At 40.4% G+C, this 16,765-nt stretch overlaps 1 pseudogene across 1 annotated transcript in view; it reads right to left on the bottom strand.

The window, feature by feature from the left end:
- Positions 1–16,765, bottom strand: part of LOC308347092 (dnaJ homolog subfamily B member 6-like) — a 160,920-nt pseudogene that overhangs the window by 39,654 nt on the left and 104,501 nt on the right. The window lies entirely within an intron of this gene.

Here is a 16,765-nt window from a genome sequence, read left to right as displayed (position 1 = left end):
CAACTGGCCCACACTCCCCACACCACTTCGCATTGTTCATTTTTACCAACTGATAGGCGTGAAATTGTATCTCGCTTTTAATTAGTATTTTCCCAATTATGAGTTAGTTTGAGCATCCTTTCAGATGTTTCTTCTCCATTTTAACCGCTTCTTCTGAGAATTACTTCTTTCGTACATTTTCTTCGGGGTTGTTTTTCACTTTTGTATTAATTTGTAAGAGTGCTTTATATAGTCCCCTTAATAATTTCTTTGTCAGTTTTATGCATGACAACTCTCCCCTTCCATCCTGTGTCTTGTCGGTGAACTCTAATAGTGCTTTCTGTTGAACTTTTTTTATTTTAATGTAGTCAAATATATCAATCTATTCCTTCATGTTTTGTGCCTGTGATAGCTCTACCAACTCTTTTCCTAAAGTTTCATATTTTATTTTATATATTTATGTTATATATTTATTTTATATTTTCATCTGAAACCTTCTATTTCTTCACTTCATATTTAGGCCTTGAGTATACATGGAATGATTTTTATAGAGTTTGAGGTAAGGATTCACTTTTTTACATGTGGCTAAGTGATTCTCCCAGCAAATTGTATTGGTTATTCTCTCCTTTCTCCTATTTGATGTGAAATGCAACCCCTGTAACATACACACATGGGTCTGTTTCAGGGCTCTTTGGGTTTGGGGGGTTTTTCTTTCTTTCTTTCTTTCTTTTTTTTTTTTTTTTTTGATTGGTCAAATTGTTCATTTTTATAATCTATAATAGGCCTTAACATATGATAGGACAAGACCTCCCATGTTGTTAATCTTCAATTTCCTTATTTTTCACAATTTGCTGTTTAATGTTAATTTTAGGATTGAGCACCACAAAATATCCTTACAACATTTCATTAGAATTACACTGAATGTATGCATCAACTTGAGGAGCTTTGCCGTCTTCACAATATTGAACTGCCTCAGTCATGTTCGTTATCTCTCTCTCCTTTTATTCAGTTTTCTTTTGTGTCCTTCAATGTTTTATCATTTTCTCCACAAAGATTCTATACATTCTTTGTTAGATTTGTTTCCATCTACCTTCATTTTTGGTTCTTATTATAAAAGGGATATTTCAATTTATTTCATTTTCTATTTGTTACAGAGTGTTATGGATATTTTTATGTTGATCTTATAGCCAACAATCAGTGTCGCTAAACTCTTTGTTTAGCAATTATTTGTAAGAATTTACTTGTAAATTCTTCTTGCTTTCCTAAGTAGTAAACCCCATCACCTGCAAATAAGGATAGTTTGAGCTCTTCCTTTTTCATCATTTTTCTTTGACCTATCCTATCTCATTGTCTAGAATCTCTAGCACAAAGTTGAAAAGCAGTATTAAACTAAGGACACCGCTGGATTCTTCCTGACTTTAATGAGATTGTTTCTAAGGCCTCATTATTAAGTATGATTTTTATTACAGAAGACTAGTAGGTATAATTTATTAGGGAAAGGAAATCTCCTATCCCAATTTTATAACAATTCAAATCAAGAATTATTATTAGATTTCATTAGATACTTTCCCTACATCTTTTGAGATATTTTTATTTTCTTATTTAATCTATTAATAATAGATTAAATAATAATATTATTATGTGCCTTATTTTTTGGTTGACAAATGATTTTTATGTTCCTGGCCATGGCCTTGGTTTAAATTTCACTGATGGAATCAGTTTCTTTAAGTTTATTTTCTCAGTTAGAAATTCTACCCATAAGCACAAGTGATCTAAAATGTTTTTTCTTATGCTGCTCATTAGTGTCACACTTCTACTAGCACCATAAGTGAGCTAAATGGATTTACTGTTTTTTCAATTGTCTGAAACTATTTAAATAATATAAAAAGTATATGTTCTTGGGGCTCCTGGGTGGCTCAGTTGGTTAAGCATCTGACACTTGATTTTGACTCAGGTCATGAACTCAGGGTTGTGAGATCTAGTCCCATGTCAGACACCATACTCAGAGCAGAGTGTGCTTCTCCTCTCCCTCTGCTCCTCCCCCAGTTCTCTCTCTCTCTCTCTCTCTCTCTCTTAAATAAATAAATAAAATCTTTTTTAAAATTATCTATCTTGAACATTTTGTCAAAAATTATCAGTAAAATCATCTGGGCCTGTTTGTGAGAAGAGAAGACTTTTGACTTGGCATTGAATATCTGTAGTAATTGATACTTAATCAGGTTTTCTATTTCCTTTTATCAATGTTAATAACATATATTTTTTAAAAATACAAATTGCATCTAAATTTTCAAAATTACTAACACAAACATGTTTACGGTATTTCCTTTTTTTTTTTAAATCATGGTACCTTGAGTTATGTTCCTTTTTGTTCCTAATAGCACAATGATTAAAAGCACAGACTCTGGGGTTAGACTACTTGAAATCAAAGCCTGGTCCTACCATTTTTTAGTCTTGCCTTGAAAAAATTACTTAATTTACTTATGTTTCACTTTTTAACAATATTCCACTTCATTTCAAATCGAGATCAATAGCTACTATCCCTTCTCAGTAAATGGCAGCTCCTGCTCCCTTGTCTTCTGGCATCAATTGCCACTGACAAAAAATCTGCCACTGGCATGCTCACAGCTGACATGTGTTCCAGCCCACCGGGGATTGACGATCTAAGTCCCATCACAGCAAACAGGGTCCATTTGCCCCCACTGTGTCCTCTGCTCTTCTCCCTTTAGAACCTATGTAGCAATTCTGAAATACCTGAACATTGGGGGTTTAGAATTAAATGTTCTTTTTTCCTTCCCAGCTACCTAACAAAAGTCTTATTCTAAGCAAACACACTTGCCTTAGAAACAGCCAGAAGTCACCCCATAATTCCTTGCCTGCTCGAAGATACAGCAGACTGCTTGAGCAACACTTGGTCCAGATCTTTCCCCGTCCTAGAGAAAAGATTTGGAGTCCGCCATGAATCAAGGTTCTGGCAGGACCACTGCAGTGAAATGACTATGGGCAGATTCTGGGGCTCCCTGCCATTTGGTTCCTCACTGTCAGATCAAGGAGTTGGTAGGAGCTTCCAGTCCTTCTCAGAGGTCCTCAATTATTCATCTCATGAACATAACTAAATACATTATTTCCACAGAAGTATTCTGTTTCTCGTTAATATTATCCTGCAACGCTGTCTGTTCCCTAATCTCTCTCTGGCCTCCAACAATCTTCTTTTCCCAGAAAGTATCCATGAGGTATCCCCAAATCTGAACCACACTGCCAAGAACCTCCCGCATTCCTCCAAAACATGGAACACCTCCTACAATTTCCCCATAGTCTGCTCCCACTCCTCTGACCTCATCTCACGTGGAAACCCACAAGACACGGCACAGAGCCACACCTGCCACCTCAAGCAAGCACAAAAGTGGTATAGGACATAGTCAGAGACATGGTCTCTGAGAAGCAAGGGAGAAAAAAATACTCTCTAAACCGCAAACTGTTCATTACTCCAGACCTATAAACAGGGGTGGTGATGCCTACCTGTCTGTGACTGTTGGGGGAATTAGTGAAATAATTTAAGTGTTTGGCAGTTGGACTAAAGCAGAGAAGGTGCTCAGAAAATGGTATTATTCTCATTCTACCCACAAATGGGCCCTTTGTCATCTAGTAGAATGGGAGACTGACCAATCTTTACAGAAGGGCTAACTGTCTGTAGTGGAAAGAATATGTAGCCAGCCTATATGAAATGCTTCCTGTCTGCCAGTCACTCTTGTAAGGACTTTGCCTAAGTGGTTATCTGCCACCTTATAGATGACGTCTCAGGGGCATTGAGTGGTTCATCCAATCGCCCAAAGCTACCCAACTAGAAACTGCAGAGATTGGTGAAGGTTAAAAAAATGGGAATGATAGCCAAACTATGGAAAGAACCTAGATGTCCATCAATAGATGAATGGATAAAGAAGATGTAATATGTATATACCATGGAATACTATGCAGCCATCAAAAGAAATGAAATCTTGCCATTTGCAACGATGTGGTTGGAACTAAAGGGTATTATGCTTAGTGAAATAAGTCAATCAGAGAAAGACAATTATCATATGATCTCCCTGATATGAGGAAGTGAAGATGCAACATGGGGGGTGTTGGGGGGTAGGAAAAGAATAAATGAAACAAGATGGGATTGGGAGGGAGACAAACCATAAGAGACTCTTAATCTCACAAAACAAACTGAGGGTTGCTGGGGGGAGGGAGGTAGGGATGGGGTGGTTGGGTTATGGACATTGGGGAAGGTATGTGCTATGGCGAGTGCTGTGAAGTGTGTAAACCTGATGATTCACAGACCTGTACCCCTGGGGCTAATAATACATTATATGTTTATAGAAATTTTTTTTAAAGTAAATAAAACTATGTGCAGAAGATTACCAAAAATATAAATACAAAAGGGACTGAGGTTAATTTGGAGATAGAAAGGAATTAGGTGTGAGGAGTGGCCCAGATGGTATGACATAGAAGACTTAGATATTTGGGTCAAAAATCAAACATTGTAGGAATATATGTAAATGTGAACAAGCATCTGGGAATGGAAATACAGGAACACACAGAGGTATAATCTGATCAGAGCATAAATAATGGACCAAGAGTTCAGATTTGAGTCATTCTGGGCTAAACTGGCAGTAAGACAAGGGATGATCTTTAACATATTTAGACTGAGAAAAGTGCAAGTTCTGCAGACCAATTAAATTTTTTTTTAATTTTTTTATTTTAATAAACATATAATGTATTTTTATCCCCAGGAGTACAGGTCTGTGAATCGTCAGGTTTACACATTTCACAGCACTCATCATAGCCCATACCCTCCCCAATGTCCATTTCCGCACCACCCTCTCCCGTCCCCCCTCCCCCCCGCAACCCTCAGTCTGTTTCTTGAGATTGAGTCTTTTATGGTATGTCTCCCTCCCAATCCCATCTTTTTATTTTTTCTTTTCCTACCTCCCCCCAACCCCCTCCCGCCTTGCATCTCCACTTCCTCATATCAAAGAGATCATATGATAGTTGTCTTTCTCCGATTGACTTATTTCGCTAAGCATGATACCCTCTAGTTCCCTCCACGTCATCGCAAATGGCAAGATTTCATGTCTTTTGATGGTTGCATAGTATTCCATTGTGTATATATACCACATCTTCTTTATCCATTCATCTGTTGATGGACATCTAGGCTCTTTCCACAGTTTGGCTATTGTGGACATTGCTGCTATAAACATTCGGGTGCACGTGCCCCTTCGGAGCACCACGTTTGTATCTTTAGGGTATATACCCAGGAGTGCAATTGCTGGGTTGTAGGGTAGCTCTATTTTCAGTTTTTTGAGGAACCTCCACACTGTTTTCCAGAGTGGTTGCACCAGCTTGCATTCCCACCAGCAGTGTAGGAGGGTTCCCCTCTCTCCGCATCCTCGCCAGCATCTGTCATTTCTTGACTTGTTAATTTTAGCCATTCTGACTGGTGTGAGGTGGTATCTCATTGTGGTTTTGATTTGTATTTCCCTGATGCCGAGTGATGTGGAGCATTTTTTCATGTGTCTGTTGGCCATCTGGATGTCTTCTTTGCAGAAATGTCTGTTCATGTCCTCTGCCCATTTCTTGACTGGATTATTTGTTCTTTGGGTATTCAGTTTGATAAGCTCTTTATAGATTTTGGATACGAGCCCTTTATCTGATATGTCGTTTGCAAATATCTTCTCCCATTCTGTCAGTTGTCTTTGGTTTTGTTAACTGTTTCCTTTGCTGTGCAAAAGCTTTTGATCTTGATGAAATCCCAATAGTTCATTTTTGCCCTTGCTTCTGTTGCCTTTGGCGATGTTCCTAGGAAGAAGTTGCTGCGGTTGAGGTCAAAGAGGTTGCTGCCTGCATTGTCCTCAAGGATTTTGATAGATTCCTTTCGCACATTGAGTTCCTTCATCCATTTTGAGTCTATTTTCATGTGTGGTGTGAGGAAATAGTCCAATTTCATTTTTCTGCATGTGGCTGTCCAATTTTCCCAGCACAATTTGTTGAAGAGGCTGTCTTTTTTCCATTGGATATTCTTTCCTGCTTTGTCGAAGATTAGTTGACCATAGAGTTGAGGGTCTATTTCTGGGCTCTCTATTCTGTTCCATTGGTCTATATGTCTGTTTTTGTGCCAGTACCATACTGTCTTGATGATGACAGCTTTGTAATAGAGCTTGAAGTCTGGAATTGTGATGCCACCGACTTTGGCTTTCTTTTTCAATATTCCTTTGGCTATTCGAGGTCTTTTCTGGTTCCATATAAATTTTAGGATTATTTGTTCTATTTCTTAAAAAAAAATGGATGGGATTTTGATAGGGATTGCATTAAATGTGTAGATTGCTTTAGGTAGAATAGACATTTTCACAATATTTGTTCTTCCAATCCATGAGCATGGAATATTTTTCCATTTCTTTGTGTCTTCCTCAATTTCTTTCATGAGTACTTTATAGTTTTCTGAGTATAGATTCTTTGCCTCTTTGGTTAGATTTATTCCTAGATATCTTATGGTTTTGGGTACGATTGTAAATGGGACTGACTCCTCAATTTCTCTTTCTTCTGTCTTGTTGTTAGTGTAAAGAAATGTGACTGATTTCTGTGCATTGACTTTATATCCTCACACTTTACTGAATTCCTGTATAAGTTCTAGCAGTTTTGGAGTGGACCCTTTTGGGTTTTCCACATATAGTATCATATCATCTGCAAAGAGTGAGAGTTGGACTTCTTCTTTGCCGATTTGGATGCCTTTAATTTCTTTTTGTTGTCTGATTGCTGAGGCTAGGACTTCTAGTACTATATTGAACAGCAGTGGTGATAACGGACATCCCTGCCGTGTTCCTGACCTTAGCGGAAAAGCTTTCAGTTTTTCTCCATTCAGAATGATATTTGCGGTGGGTTTTTCATAGATGGCTTTGATAATATTGAGGTATGTGCCTTCTATCCCTATACTTTGAAGAGTTTTAATCAGGAAGGGATGCTGCACTTTGTCAAATGCTTTTTCAGCATCTATTGAGAGTATCATATGGTTCTTACTCTTTCTTTTATTAATGTATTGTATCACATTGATGGATTTGCGGATGTTGAACCAACCTTGCAGCCCTGGAATAAATCCCACTTGGTCGTGGTGAATAATCCTTTTAATGTACTGTTGGATCCTATTGGCCAGTATTTTGGTGAGAATTTTCGCATCTGTGTTCATCAAGGATATTGGTCTGTAATTCTCTTTTTTGGTGGGATCCTTGTCTGGTTTTGGGATCAAGGTGATGCTGGCCTCATAGAATGAGTTTGGAAGTTTTCTTTCCATTTCTATTTTTTGGAACAGTTTCAGGAGAATAGGAATTAATTCTTCTTTAAATGTTTGGTAGAATTCCCCTGGGAAGCCGTCTGGTCCTGGACTTTTGTTTGTTTGGAGATTTTTGATGACTGTTTCAATCTCCTTACTGGTTATGGGTCTGTTCAGGTTATCTATTTCTTCCTGGTTCAGTTGTGGGAGTTTATACATCTCTAGAAATGTATCCATTTCTTCCAGATTGTCAAATTTGTTGCCATAGAGTTGCTCGTAGTATGTTCTTATAATTGTTTGTATTTCTTTGGTGTTGGTTGTGATCTCTCCTCTTTCATTCATGATTTTATTTATTTGCATCCTTTCTCTTTTCTTTTTGATAAGTCTGGCCAGGGGCTTATCAATCTTATTAATTCTTTCAAAGAACCAGCTCCTAGTTTTGTTGATTTGTTCTATTGTTTTTTTAGTTTCTATTTCATTGATTTCTGCTCTGATCTTTATGATTTCTCTTCTCCTGCTGGGTTTAGGCTTTCTTTGTTGTTCTCTCTCCAGCTCCTTTAGGTGTAGGGTTAGGTTGTGTATTTGAGACCTTTCTTGTTTCTTGAGAAAGGCTTGCACCGCTATATATTTTCCTCTCAGGACTGCCTTTGTTGTGTCCCACAGATTTTGAACTGTTGTGTTTTCATTATCATTTGTTTCCATGAATTTTTTCAATTCTTCTTTAATTTCCTGGTTGACCCATTCATTTTTTAGAAGGATGCTGTTTAGTCTCCATGTATTTGCGTTCTTTCCAAATTTCCTCTTGTGATTGAGTACGAGCTTCAGAGCATTGTGGTCTGAAAATATGCAGGGAATGATCTCGATCTTTTGGTACCGATTGAGACCTGATTTATGACCCAGGATGTGGTCTATTCTGGAGAATGTTCCATGTGCACTAGAGAAGAATGTATATTCTGTTGCTTTGGGATGGAATGTTCTGAATATATCTCTGATGTCCATCTGGTCCAGTGTGTCATTTAAGGCCTTTATTTCCTTGTTGATCTTTTGCTTAGATGATCTGTCCATTTCAGTGAGGGGAGTGTTAAAGTCCCCTGCTATTATTGTATTACTGTCGATGTATTTCTTTGATTTTGTTATTAATTGGTTTATATAGTTGGCTGCTCCCATGTTAGGGGCATAGATATTTAAGATTGTTAGATCTTCTTGTTGGACAGATCCTTTGAGTATGATATAGTGTCCTCCCTCATCTCTTATTACAGTCTTTGGCTTAAAATCTAATTGATCTTATATAAGGATTGCCACCCCAGCTTTCTTCTGATGTCCATTAGCATGGTACATTGTTTTCCACCCCCTCACTTTAAATCTGGTGGTGTCTTCGGGTCTAAAATGAGTTTCTTGTAGGCAGCATATTGATGGGTTTTGTTTTTTTATCCATTCTGATACCCTGTGTCTTTTGATTGGGGCATTGAGCCCATTAACATTCAGGGTAACTATTGAGAGATATGAATTTAGTGCCATTGTATTGCCTGTAAGGTGATTGTTACTGTATATTGTCTCTGTTTCTTTCTGATCTACTACTTTTAGGGTCTCTCTTTGCTTAGAGGACCCCTTTCAATATTTCCTGTAGAGCTGGTTTGGTGTTTGCAAATTCTTTCAGCTTTTGTTTGTCCTGGAAGCTCTTTATCTCTCCTTCTATTTTCAATGATAGCCTAGCCGGATATAGTATTCTTGGCTGCATGTTTTTCTCGTTTAGTGCTCTGAATATATCATGCCAGTTCTTTCTGGCCTGCCAGGTCTCTGTGGATAGGTCCGCTGCCAATCTAATGTTTTTACCCTTGTATGTTACAGACTTCTTTTCCCGGGCTGCTTTCAGGATTTTCTCTTTGTCGCTAAGACTTGTAAATTTTACTATCAGGTGACGAGGTGTGGACCTATTTTTATTGATTTTGAGGGGCGTTCTTAGCATTTCCTGGATTTTGATGTTTGTTCCCTTTGCCATATTAGGGAAATTCTCTCCAATAATTGTCTCCAATATACCTTCTGCTCCCCTCTCTCTTTCTTCTTCTTCTGGAATCCCAATTATTCTAATGTTGTTTCGTCTTATGGTGTCGCTTATCTCTCGAATTCTCTCCTCGTGGTCCAGTATTTGTTTGTCTCTCTTTTGCTCAGCTTCTTTATTCTCTATCATTTGGTCTTCTATGTCACTAATTCTTTCTTCTGCCTCATTTATCCTGGCAGTGAGAGCTTCCATTTTTGATTGCACCTCATGAATAGCTTTTTTGATTTCAACTTGGTTAGATTTTAGTTCTTTTATTTCTCCAGAAAGGGCTTTTATCTCTCCGGAGAGGGTTTCTCTAATATCTTCTATGCCTTTTTCGAGCCCGGCTAGAACCTTGAGAATTGTCATTCTGAACTCTAGATCTGTCATGTTACCTATGTCTGTATTGATTAGGTCTCCAGCCTTCGGTACGGCCTCTTGTTCTTTTTTTTGAGGTGAGTTTTTCCGCCTTGTCATTTTGTCCAGGTAGGATTTGCTTTCTCCTGCTGTGGAATTCCGCTGTTCTTGGTGAGCGAAGTTGGTTTTGGATGGGTTTCTTGTTGATCTTCTGGGGGAGGGGCCTGTTGTAGTGATTCTCAAGTGTCTTTGCCGCAGGCGGAATTGCACCGCCCTTGCCAGGGGCCGGGCTAAGGAATCTGCTCAGGTTTGCTTTGGGGAGCTTTTGTTCCCTGAGCGCTTTCCGTAGAGTTCCGGAGGACGGGAATGAAGATGGCAGCCTCCCAGTCTCCGGCCCGGAGGAGCCGAGAGCTTGGGGTTCCGCTCCTCAGTGCACCCTCAGAGAAAAGCGCCCAACAGCCCCGCCTCCCTGGCTTGCGGTCCCGCTTCCAGGAAAGCAGTCAATTGCTGGAGCTGGAGAAAAGCGCTGGGTCGCTTTTGTCTCCATGGCCTCCGGCCGCGCTCTGAGCCCACCCAGCCTGCGACCGGCACAAGGTAACCCCGGGCTTAGAGCTCACTCCTCGGCTTTGTCGCTGTAGCCGGCTTCCCCACTCTAATACCTGCGAGCTCTGCGGCACTCAGACACCCCCAGTCCTTCTGTCACCCCGCGGGTCCTGGGGTTATGCTGACCCCGCCTGGGTTTCCCCCCAGTTTAGCCTCTGGAGCGATGTCTCCCAGTGGAGCCGACTTTTAAAAGTCCCGATTTTGTGCTCCGTCGCTCCGCCGCTTGCCGGGTGCCGGCCCCTCCCCCCGGGGTCTATCTTCCCGTCGCTTTGGATTCACTTCTCCGCAGGTCCTACCTTTCAGAAAGTGATCAATTTTCTGTTTCTGGAATTGTTGCTCCTCTTCTCTTCGATTTCCCGTTGGATTTGTAGGTGTTCACAATGGTTAGATAAGCTATCTAGCTGATCTCCTGCTACCCGATGTCGTCTCAGCCTGCTACTTCTCCGCCATCTTGACTCCTCTCCCAATTAAAATTTTTAAAACATAATCAATTTTGGAAAACTTAAGAGAGGACTCATGAATATTTATGAAGGATCTCAAGAAGTTGCATTCCCGAACTTTCAAAGTTACATCACAGCTTTTAATTTTTTCTTAAAATGCAGACAAACTATTCATATTATTTAATGTGTTTTTTCTGTATACAATCCAAATGCCCATCTCAAGTCAAACCCCCATCTCTTTTCCTGCTGCCCAGTTAAGTCCCTGGCAAGTTGAGGATCGTATCAGGAACTAGCACAGGCAGAGCAGGGCAGACTCAGGGGGACAGGACTGAAACTTACCCCAGCCAGGTGAGGTGGGCCATCACTCTGCTGCCTACAATGGGGAGATGCTCATTTCAGGACGCAGAGCACTGTGTCTGAAGCACCAGGCAACAGAGAGCAGTGTGGTTTCGTAGAGCTGTCAGTATCAGGAAGCCTCATCAGGGAGGCCCAGCATGAAGGTGCCCCAAAGGAGAGAATGCAGAGCTTCAGGAGATCCGGACGGGGTGGTGGGTCACACCTGGCAATCAAGGCAGGCATAAGAACATAAGAAAGGTCAGTCTTCACACAGTAGAAGAGTGTTATATCTAAGAGCCAAGACCCAGATGTGACTGCATCCACAAGGGGCTCAGTCATCTTGGGCAACTTATCCATTCAACCTCTTTGAACCTCAATTTATCTACTTATAAATGGGAATATTATCTACTTTACAAAGTATAAAAATTAGTAGGATCATGTATGTAAAGCATCTAGCACACTTCCTAGCACATTATAAGTACCTAATAAATGTAGCTGTCATCTTTATTATTGTTGTTGTTGTTATTAATCAGGGTACTGTCACCTGTCTGTGATTAGTGAAAGGCCACCAGCACTGGAAGGTAAACCAGCAAAACCAGGAGAGAACTCAGCTTTACAGGGACCAGGGCTCTAGGTGACTTTGATCAGGAGTCAGCAAATGCGAATAGGAAAGTCTGGAAATAGTTTTCAGAGCTGGGACATAGACTCTAAGCCAGACACAAAGCCAGACCAGCAGGAACCGTGACCTGACACCAAGCCTCAGAGTGTGGGGTAGACCTTCTTCATGCCTCTGTCCAGTCATAGAGACCAGCAAGAGGAAGGAGCTGGCAGGGGCTGGAGAACAGCCAGAGAAGACGTAAAGGCTAGAGATCGAAGCAGCTGGAACTCAGGGGATCCTGAGCAAGACACATATACTCCCCAGGCTGTTTTTCTTCTTCTGCGCAAGACACTCACTGTGCAACTGGATTCAATTATCCACAATTGATAGAACGATGGATGTTCAGTATTTCTTTCCTCTAGGGACATGTATCACAGGATTTCAGATCAAGTTTTACAATAATGAAGTAACCATGAAAATGTGGGTGTCCCAGATCTCAGCTTTCCAAAAAATGTTATGTCTTCCAGACATGGTACATTCATGAGTAGACATCAGAAGTTCATTTTAAAGTGCATATTTACTTGATTCTGTGCCCAAAGGAAAGATCGCAATTAACTTAAAAGTGAAAAGTTTTGAGGAGTTCCAAGGACATAGCATTTCTCTTAAAAAGCCCTGTGTCTTTAACAGAGTGGGCTTATAAACAACCCCAGGCAAATGCTGAGTGCTCAGGAATCACAAGACTTTTCCTTATGAAGTGTCAGCCTGGTTGGGTCAAGTCCTCAAGACAGACATAATTATCTCTAGCATGATGCTATTTCATACCAATACCATATATAGCTTTGGGTTTAGGCTCAGGAAAGAGCGTGCAGTGGTTTGGGGCCCAAGAAGAGTGTGTGATTACAAAGACCACTCCCTTACACCTTTTAATTTTATTTTTTTTTTTTTACAATTCCCCAGAACAAATATATAATGGTTTTCTGGCTGTCTAGCAAGAAACCTGGTGCCCCCTAAGCTATACTGGCAGAGCCTCTGAAAAGTTTTAAGATGAGATGAAGTTAAGGAAAAACTGATCTGGGTAATTAAAAGACATATAAACCGAAGATCACTTACCAAAATGACCTGAAACCCTTTAGTAAAAATATTGTAAACTCTGCTTTGGGGAGAACAAAACAATAAAATATTATAGCAAGTAGACACATCGTTGCATTAAATATAATCTCAGAGCTATGGACTTTACCATTTCTGCTTCTATAATTTTCTATAATCTATTATTTTCAGTTTTACAAAACTATGAGAAGTCAGTCTTCAAAACAATTGTCCTTGTTACAGTGTAGGAACAGTGACACAATGCAATAAGTTAAAATGAAACCGGAAAAAAACCCAAAGAGAACCCTCTCTTTCTTGTACACCATGTACACACACATACACACACACACACACACACACACACAATCACACAATCTTTCACCTTTCTCCCCTGAGCTGAGTATATTGGCTTGGCTAGCAAGGGCAAGTTCTTGAGCAGGAAGGAAGGGTGTGCTTTGGTGGGACAGAGGAAAAAGCTATCATGTGGCAAGAGAGAACAGCAAGGAAGCCTCACTCACATACTCTATCAGCAAAGGGAGGGAATACACAGAAGCCTCTCGTTCCCACCATGAGGGCCCCTCATTGTCCACGGACCAGGAGAAAAAAACCAACCTTTGAATTGAACAAAGCCCCGGGTCACCATTGCTTCAATCTACTACTGGATAGACTAAAGCCAACTCCACATTGAGTGGAGTGAGGCCAAGGTATATCTCACTTATGACTAATATGAAGAGAAGTGTTCCCAAACTGTAAAGATCATCAGTGAAACCAGATAGGAAAATCACTAGTAACAGAAATACGGAACTTGGTTTGGAAGTTTGCAAGGAGGCAGGAAAGTCCATATTTTCTGAGATTCAATATGAGCCATACACTATGTTGGTCCCTTTACATGGCTATATTATTTGATGGCTACATTATTCAGTGGTTATGTTATTCAACTCTGAAGGAGGGAACAGACCCCTGAATTCTATTAGAAAAAATTTTTTCAAAAACTGCAGACTTCCTCAAGACAGGTTAACACCACGCCTTGCTCAGGAAATTCCAACCCAGGGATATTCTGGCAGTCAAATCATATGCCAAATCCCCTACACATGGGTTATATGTTTTCTCCATCTTTCCTTTTGTCGGGTCAGAACTAGGCACTGGAAGTCAGAACATGCTCAAGATCAAGGAAGTCCTACCACCATCAGACTGAAGAACCAGACTTCCTAGATGAAATTATAGTAATATCTTCCATCGGCATTACACACTGTAGTCATTCAGTAAACATTTATTGAGCAGATACAAAAAGTAGAGACATTTCCCCACCCCTCAGAGAGTTAACAGCTTGATGTGGAATGTCGCGGACAAGCAAGCAGGCGATCACACGGCCTTGCAACAGGGGAAGAAGAGGTTTCTGGGAAAGCAAGCAGGAAGGTGGTTCAACCCAGCTTCCCAAGGGGCTCCCTAGGAGCTTCTGAGAGCCCTCTGGCACCCGGTGTCTTTGTCAGTTTTATGGATGAGGAAACCAAGAATCAGAACGGCTAAATGCCTTGCCCAAATCAAACATATATTCAGAAGTAAAATCTTGATTACATTATACCATATAGCATCTAGGAATGAAATTTATCTCTAATGTAATAATTTATTGAATTTATTCCTGGAAAGCTCTGATGCAGTTTTTGAAGCTTCCTAACTTAATCTTGGGAATAGTTTTGGAACTTAAGGAATTTGACTCAATATTTTTAAGCCTCTATTTTAGTCTTACATTTTAACCCCACCAAATGATGAACCTGGTTCAAATTCCCTTGCAGAAACCACTGGGGATTCCAGTTCTTCATGTGGAGGCTCTTTACTATTAATACAAACTACAGTTGACCTTAGCATTCGCAAAAGTTAACATCAGGGGAAATTTTGAATAATCATATTTGCAAATGCCTCGACAGCATATAATTTTCTTTATAAAAGGTAGTCTTTCATCCAATCCTTCATTTAAGAAACATTTTATTGAGAGTCTGCAATATACGCCAGGCAATAAAACATAACCAAACAATTTAAGTGCCTTTAGAGGAGAAAACAACACAGCTGGGTTGAGATTAGATACGAAGAGGTCATTTAGGTTCATTCACCAGTGAAGTGACTTATCTCAATGTATCAGCATCACTACAAGGGCATTCAAATCTCAGCTTCGGCAAAATAATAAATACTACCTGTCATGGATTCTAGGTCATTGGTATGTAATTAAAACTGTAGTCTATGTCAACAAAGGTCACAGGTTCCTATACCTGATGCTAGAGATTTGGTTTCTAGTGCTGTGTGGGACTGGGCCAATCACTTGACCTCTCTTGTGCTTTAGTTGATTCATCATAAAGACTAGAGTTGATGTAGATCATCTCTAAGATTTCTCCAGCCATAAATACTAATTCTGTTGACCAGGACAGCTTTGGAATTGTGAATTTTTATTTTAAGGGTTGTCTTTGTTCAGGGACCTATAGCAAAATACCATAGACTCGGTGGCTTATAGACAGAAACTTATTTCTCACAGTTTGGGATGCTGGGAAGTCCAAGATCCAGGCACAGATTTGATGTCTGGTAAGGCCCATGTTCCTGGTTCATAGATAAACTTCTTTTCCCTGTAACCTGACATGGTGGAAGGGGTGAGGGAGCTCTGGGGCCTCTTTTACATGAGCACCAATCCCGTGAAGGCTCCACCGTCATGACCTCATCACCCCCCAGAGGCCCCCTGTCCAAATAGCATCACAGGAATTCAGGGGAAATGCAAACATTCAGTCCACAGCAGGCATGTTTATTTGTTAGAACTAATACACACATCATCCCCTCAATTCATTTTCATAAAAAATTTCTTTATTCTCTTTAGGGAATAAGCTCTTAAACTTCGTCTTTGTTGTACCATTATGAAATCCCGAAAGTAAGTGTTTATGGTTGTGTCTGATAGAGGATCAGCAGCTACAGCGGCCATACCCACCAAGCAAATAAATATTTTGCTGTTTCCATGAAAGCAAGTAGCCTCCGTATAGATCTACCAGTACTAAGTCTTCATGGAGGGCAAGATGCTCCATTCTCCTATCTATAGAACTTCAAGAACTATTTTAAAATATCCCAGCCCTTGGACCACACCGTCATCATATTCCTCTCTCACCGCTTAAAATTGCTTTTAAGCGTGTGAGTGAAATCTAATTCTAGATCCTCATTTTCCAAAGTAGTCCCACAATTACTGGTTGCAGGTTTGCAGCTAGCGGCTTCGCCAGGCCCTTGTCAAGCTTGCGTAACGCTGGTGCTAGAACTGCTGCTGGTGATTAATATTCATCGGCTGCCCACACCACGTCTACGAAACCATATGTGCCGTGCAAGCCTTCCTGCTTTGCGGACTCGGAGACAATACGTTTTGCAGAGCACAACGGTCAAGTACAGATGCACTCACTGGTCACGGTCAAAGCTCAGTTTAAAGCACTGGCCGCAGACTGGGCTTTCTGCACCCAGGATATAGCTCACATATGTGGACTTTTCATTTTTTTTTATTTAGCTGACAACAGCTTAAAAACTGGGATATGCAACATTTAAAACTGGATTTAAGGGAAAAAAACTGGATTTTCTTTTCTTTTTTTTTTTTTTTTCTTTTTTTGCTTCATTTGATTTAGACTATCTGACCCCAAGGCCCGCATGGTAACGATGGGCTGGAACTGGCTAGCCTCTCAGATGGGCTTCCCTAGCTCCCCACGTCATTCATTTACCATATTTTTCTTGCATCTTCAACCCCTGTTTAAACTTATTTTTAAATAACCAATTGCAAAGAACTATGACCTTTCTGGCCTAACTTAACCCAGTGGAGCATTTCCTTCCTATGTGGTTCATAGCCCGTGCCGGGCACATGCAGAAATGTCAGGGAAACCAAACTGAACTTAATGCTCCAGGGAATACTTAGGTTTAGCATTTTGTGACCTGTGGGAATGTTGGCAACAACCAATCTCATTCAAGGGATATTGGAACCGTGGGGATGGACACCTTTGCTACATGGGTGTAGGGTAGCG

This window comes from Martes martes (genome assembly GCF_963455335.1).
Source record: "Martes martes genome assembly, chromosome: 8".
Lineage (NCBI taxonomy): Eukaryota > Metazoa > Chordata > Mammalia > Carnivora > Mustelidae > Martes > Martes martes.
The sequence above is the reverse complement of the archived record's forward strand: the minus strand, read 5'-3'. Positions and strand labels throughout refer to the sequence as shown.